Below are 7,500 nucleotides of genomic sequence, written 5' to 3' on the forward strand. Positions count from 1 at the left end.
TCTTGCTTTTCCAACCAAGGTTGTAGCTTAGTTGGGAATAATAATAATATTTAATTTTTAATTTTTCATTACCTCATATATTGTTTATTTATTTCCTTATTTCCTTTCCTCACTGGGCTATTTTTCCTTGTTGGAGCCCTTGGGCTAATAGCATCTTGCTTTTCCAACCAAGGTTGTAGCTTAGTTGGTAATAATAATAATAATAATAATAATAATAATAATAATGATGATGATGATGATGATAATAAAAATAATAATAATAATAATAATGATAATAATAATAATAATAATAATGATAATGATAATAATAATAATAATAATAATAATGATAATGATAATGATAATAAATAATAATAATAATAATAATAATAATAATAATAATAATAATATTTACCAAGAGTGATGAGCTCCCCTTCTGCTCTAATCTGAATACAGGTTATGCCTCTCGTAAAACTAATGAAGAGTCTTTAGTTCATTGTCAAAATCATAGCATAAGTGAGAAGTTATAAGCTTTAGGAATACAAAAGTATTAGATATTTGTGCGTGTTTATTTCAAAAGTATAGATAAATCTTTTAGTTAAAAGCTTTAAAGAAAACAAACCATGCATGTACTTGGTTTCAAAAGTATGAATTCATTTTTCTAGTTGATAACTTTTCAAGAAACCAGACGAAATGAAGTCAATTTTTTTACGAAAGAAAAAGTAAATCTTGAAAAGTATATGCAGACTATAGTCAATTTCTATTAGCGATGCAGATTTGCACCGACTCGCAGCGGTGTCCTTTTAGCTCGGAAAAGTTTCCTGATCGCTGATTGGTTGGACGAGATAATTCTAACCAATCAGCGATCAGGAAACTTTTCCGAGCTAAAAGGGCACCGCTGCGAGTCTGTGCAAATCTGCCTCGCTAAAAGAAATGGACTATAGTTTTTTTTTTTTTTTTTTTTTTTTTTTTTTGTGAACTCAAAATACCTTAAATTATGTCCTTTAATTATCCCTACCTCCCTTTTACGGATTAATTATGATGACAGCCTTCAGCGGAGTTAACAACTTTAACAAATAAATTTTGAACTTTCAGGGACGACTTAAGTTCACGTGTTGACCGCTGACAACTGTCTCCTAAGAACCAATACTGTATTTGTTACAGATAACAATAACACGAAAATCATCAGCTTCAGACCAAGTAAGGTCTCCAAATTTGGACTCCTACACTGTTAAAAATTTCCCGTACTGTATTTCTTGTCTTCTTCTACTAATGGGTTTCCCTTTTAAAGCTACAGCTGATTAGAAGTTGGCCTTTTCTCATTTAGAAAACCTGGCAATCCTGATATTCCCAACTTACTCTCTGGGGTCAACTATCGGCTTCAACCGCGGGGGTCGGGGGGGGGGGGAGGGGGTTTTAGTGTCGAGGAGCCTGGAGGGGCCGAGTTCTTGACGTCATCATTGAACACTGCTTTATCCCAATATCCCTTACTAAAAATGATAAAATTCCACCACACTGTTTTTCAGATACGTTTCCGACTCGCTTCATAATAACCTGCAAATAATATATAGCTATGAATCATTTCTTTGAATTTACTTTATCTCAGAATTTTTGATTCAGGAAATTACACGACTTTTCTATTGTTGGGTAGTGAAGCTATTCGAGAATAACAGGGGAAATCTTGCTTTGAATTTATAAATTGTTTTTCAAGAGAAGTTTAATGTTATGGAAAATCCCTTTATGATTTCCCATGGTTAATTGTTGATGGCAGTTCAAGGTTGTGGTGGCTTGGTGGTAGCGTCCTTGCCTGATGATTGCCAGACTGGGGTTCGAGTTCCGCTCAAACTTCTTCGTTTTCTTTGGTCGCTACAACCTCACCACCCTTGTAAGCTAATGATGAGGGGTTTGGGGGATCCTAAAGGTCTATCTGCAGGGTCATCAGCAGCCATTGCCTGGCCCTCCATGGGCCTAGCTTGGCTATAGAAGGTGCTCGGGCGCTGATCATATGTAATATCGTCAGTCTCTAGGGCATTGTCCTGCTTGAAAGGGCAACGTCACTGTCCCTTGCTTCTGCCATTCATGAGCGGTCTTTAAAACTTCATAGTTTCCATTTGTTACGAGTTTATTTCAGTGTGTGTCGTTGCTATGTTAATTGTTGATGGTAATCTGTTTTATGCCTTTGTCACCTGTTGATTTGAGTCCGTGATTTCCTTTTTTTTTTTTTAACCTGTTGATTTCCTATTGTTATTTGTTATTTTTGCAGTGAACTCGTGATTTCCCTTTCTTATCACTGTAATTCTTCAGTGACCACTTCCCTTTAGGTAAGGGTAGAAGAGACTCTTTAGCTATGGTAAGCATCTCTTATAGGAGAAGGACACTCCAAAATCAAACCATTGTTCTCTAGTCTTGGGTAGATCCATAGCCTGTGTACCATGGTCTTCCATTGTCTTAGGATAGAGTTCTCTTGCTTGAGGGTACACTTGGGCACAGTATTCTATCTAATTTCTCTTCTTTTGTTTTGGTGAAGGTGTTATAGTTTATATACAGAATATTTATTTTAATGTTACTGTTCTTGAAATATTATATTTTTCCTTGTTTCCTTCCCTCATTGGGCTATTTTCCCTGTTGGGTCCCCTGACCTTATAGCATCCTGATTGTCCAACAAGGGTTGTAGCTTAGCAAATAATAATAATAATAATAATAATAATAATAATAATAATAATAATAATGATAATAATAATAATAATAATAGGGTCAATTTCTTATTTGTTGTAGTGAACCCGTGATTTCCCTTTGTTACTTATTAGGATCAATATGGTATTGCTCGCTGTTACCTGTTAATGGCATTCCGGGATTTTCCTTTTTCTAGCTGTTAATATCATTTCAAAATAACACCAATTTGCTTCTAATTGAAATATGGGTCTTCCTTGATGACAGAGTTCAGAAACACGCATTTCCAGCTGGCTATCGTATTTTGGGCTGCCCAACGGCAAGAGCCCGTGTCTTACACAAGGTAAGGCAATCTATACAGACAGACAGACAGGCTATCGTAACAATCCCTCGTCACATTAATCTGTCGAGTTTGCTTTGCAATAAATTGTAGATTTTCCTTCATGGTATAAACATCTACATTTAGCCAGATTATTTTTCTTCTATGGTTTAATTCTTTGATCACCCAGTATAATAAGAATCTCGTTATACAGTGAAATTATATTTCAATTTAGCATAAAGAAATATCTTATTCTTCAGTGGTCATAATTTCCTTTTACTTTTTCATGATCAAAATAATTACCTTATGTTTTATGGGGGAAGCTTGACAAAATTCTATATCCAGTCAGATTATTTTTCTACAATGGCTTAATTCTGTGATTACCCAATATAATAAGAATCTCGCTATACAGTGAAATTATATTTCAATTTAGCATAAAAAATAGTATCCTATTCTTCAGTAGTTATAAATCCCCTTTACTTTTTCAGTAATCAAAATAATTACCTTATGTTTTGGGGGTAACCTTGACAAAATTCTACATCCAGTCAGATTATTTTTCAACTATGGCTTAATTCTGTGATCACCCAGTATAATAAGAATCTCGCTGCACAGTGAAATTGTAGTTTTAATTTAGCATAGAAATTATCATATCCTTCAGTAGAGTAATACATTCCTTTTACTTCTTCAGTAATCAAAATTATTACCTTATGTTTTAGTATAAAACTTTACCTTTCTTAAAAACTAATTTCTCTTGAATTAATCAATTGTTTAAATAAGATATTGGACGCGCACGTTCTTTAGAAAGATCACATCTTTTCAGGAAAGATAACACATAATATTAAGGGACCTATTCAGTATAAACGGATCTTTCATGAATCACGATAAATATTGTAAGTCAGTTCACCAGAAATCTGTTTTAAACTGGCTTTCCATTGAAATCTCACCTAGATTTCAGGAGAGCATAATATTGTAAGTCAGTTCACCAGAAATCTGTTTTAAACTGGCTTTCCATTGAAATCTCACCTAGATTTCAGGAGAGCATAATATTGTAAGTCAGTTCACCAAAAATCTGTTTTAAACTGGCTTTCCATTGAAATCTCACCTAGATTTCAGGAGAGCATAATATTGTAAGTCAGTTCACCAGAAATCTGTTTTAAACTGGCTTTCCATTGAAATCTCACCTAGATATCTGGAGAGCATTCATGTTTGATGATGTTTGATTAACGTGGTTTAGATTCCACCTTAATACCCGATTCTTTTATCTGGGTGTTTGCTACATCTGACATAATAAGCTTTGGTTGATACTCATGGTTATATAAGGACGAATCCCAACAAGTTTGAGGTGAGCGGTTGTTTTTTTTACAATTACACGAGTAAAAATCTTATCTTTCATTTATATTAGAAATGGTTTCAGTTTATCACGCGAATAGAGAAATAAAATATTGTTTGAATATTCAAAATGAACTAACTTATTGTAACTAATTCAACCATTTGTTGGTATTAGGTATAAAGTGATTAACCATATGATATCTTCATTATTCAATCTTCTGTAAATTAACATAACCACTAGGAAAGCCATCTTATCATTGCAATGGGTGACAAGTTTTCGTCATTTAGATAGTGTTTTATCCAAATATAAAGGACACACACACACACACACATATATATATATATATATATATATATATGTATATATATATACAGTATATATATATATATATATATATATACCTGAACCTATTGGGATTTGATTCAGACTGAATGTTCTTCTATTAACTTACTTTTTATCATTTGTATTGGGTAAGCAAGGTTGCCTTCTTTTTGAAGGATTTTGCTTTGGCTTTAGGGTAGACCGTAGTCCCGATTGGCTGCCCTGCCTGACATCACTTTGACCCTGGTAGCGTATATTCATATAATGTACCAGTCACCAGCGTCCTTCCTCCCAGCAGCGAGGAGTCCTGGCGCGGTTAGGTCGACAGTTCGAGACGCGTGAGGTGTCTGTTATGTTTTTTAGAAGGTGTTGGATTGGCTTTGTTTATTCAGATTAAATGGGGTGACTAAATTGAAAGACCACATAGTAGTCACTGCTTCAGTTATCATTCAACATGTAGTTATACATTATATAACTGCCACAACATGAGCTACCTCATAGAATGTTGAATGTGAACCATGAGCTATTAATATTCAGAGATTTGATTCAGACTGAATGGGATAACTAATCTGAAAAACCACATTTAGCCATTTTTCAGTCAATTGCTGAATCGTGGATGAACCTATTTTATTGGTAAAATACCACTAATTTTCTTCTTTCCCATCGTTATCAATACATTAAGGGGTCGGTTGCCTGATACGCCCTCTCTAATGCCTTCTATCAAAGACATCCTCTTTCACCATACCTCCTCTCTCCATGTTATCCTTCACCTTATCTCCAAAGTCCCAGTTATCTTCTTTCCCACCGTCATCCCTACATCAAGGGGTCGGTTGCCTGATACGCCCTCTCTAATGCCTTCTATCAAAGACATCCTCTTTCACCATACCTCCTCTCTCCATGTTATCCTTCACCTTATCTCCAAAGTCCCAGTTATCTTCTTTCCCACCGTCATCCCTACATCAAGGGGTCGGTTGCCTGATACGCCCTCTCTAATGCCTTCTATCAAAGACATCCTCTTTCACCATACCTCCTCTCTCCATGTTATCCTTCACCTTATCTCCAAAGTCCCAGTTATCTTCTTTCCCACCGTCATCCCTACATCAAGGGGTCGGTTGCCTGATACGCCCTCTCTAATGCCTTCTATCAAAGACATCCTCTTTCACCATACCTCCTCTCTCCATGTTATCCTTCACCTTATCTCCAAAGTCCCAATTATCTTCTTTCCCACTGTCATCCCTACATTAAGGGGTTGGTTGCCTGATCAGCGCTCTCCAATGCCTTCTATCAAAGGCATCCTCATCCACCAAACCCCTTCTCTCCATATCATCCTTCACCTTACCTTGCCTCAACATGCACAACCTCATAAAACCAGATAGACATTATGAAAGAGTATGAAACTCTGAAAGGTTAGGCTGAAATGAAAGAAATCTTTCGAAATAGTGTTCATGTTTTATTTCACTAGACTTCGTACGAGACAATTGAGGTTATTAATAGAAGGAGATAAGAAAACAGATATTATCATTCCCGTCCTGGGTTGCCATATGGGGAAATTGTTATTTTGGAATATTTTTTTTTTTAAATTTATTCTGTTTATAGATTGCTTGAATGTTTATTTAATTTTTTTTATTGAGATAATACTACGAGGTTCTTGTTTTTACCCGAACCTACCGACTATAAATGTGTATGTGTGTGTATGTATACAGTATATATATATATATATATATATATATATATATATATATGTATATATATATATATATATATATATATATATATATATATATCTGTATATATATGTATGTATGTATCTGCATATATATGTATATATATACATACATGTATATATATATATATATATATATATATATATATATATATATATATATATATATATATATTTATTTATTTAATATGTATGTATATGCTCACTTACATATATTTTGTGCATGAATATATATAAACATTCATATATATGTATATATATATATATATATATATATATATATATATATATATACATATACAGTATAAATGTTTATGTATATATATGAGATATGCAGGCGTATTATACATAATTTTATATAAACATTCAGCCAACTAAAATAAAAATTGTTTGCTTTTATAGGAAATATAATTATAACGACATAAACTCAAAGCAAATATAATTTTATGTAAAAAAGATAAAATTGATCTAATTACATTCTATTTCATACTTAAACCATGATCATTTGATAGCAAATAAGGGAAATAGAATAACGTCACATTTTACAAACGTTTTTCGGAAATTATAAGTTAATATATCAAACGTTTATAGGAAAGAAGGTTCCCTGTTACCCACGTTCATAGTCTGAAGAGACTCAAGTTGCAAATGGAAGACAAGTGTTTCATTATTAGCCATTTTTTTCTGCCTCTTTCGGAAGCGAATGAAATTATTGTCCGGTGTCTTTCAAATGTTTTTTTTTTTTTTAATCTGTTGTATGATTTTATGCCTTTTTCCTGTTATCTGATTTTAAGCTACACTTAAATATTTGCATTAAAATGGTAAAAGTCTGGCAACATGTATTCCAGGATTTTTACCGTTTAAAAATGGTTATAATAAAGTAAAAGAGTGATATTACGGTCGCCAACCCTTAAAAGATAATAATAAAGCAAAGTAAAATTATGGTCGCTTGTATTTTACTGAAATACGGTTGAAAGCAGTATATTTTTACGGAGAATTTCCGTTAAAAATTGCTGTTTTTTTTTTTTTTTTTACAGTTTACTTTAGATTTCATTTTGGTAAACTAAGAAGTACTGATTTAAAAGCTTCAATATGTGTAGGCGGAAATGATATATGATATAAATTGTATATCTTAAGCTACTTCAGATTTCATTTCAGTAA

The sequence above is a fragment of the Palaemon carinicauda genome, chromosome 5 (genome assembly GCF_036898095.1).
Source record: "Palaemon carinicauda isolate YSFRI2023 chromosome 5, ASM3689809v2, whole genome shotgun sequence".
Lineage (NCBI taxonomy): Eukaryota > Metazoa > Arthropoda > Malacostraca > Decapoda > Palaemonidae > Palaemon > Palaemon carinicauda.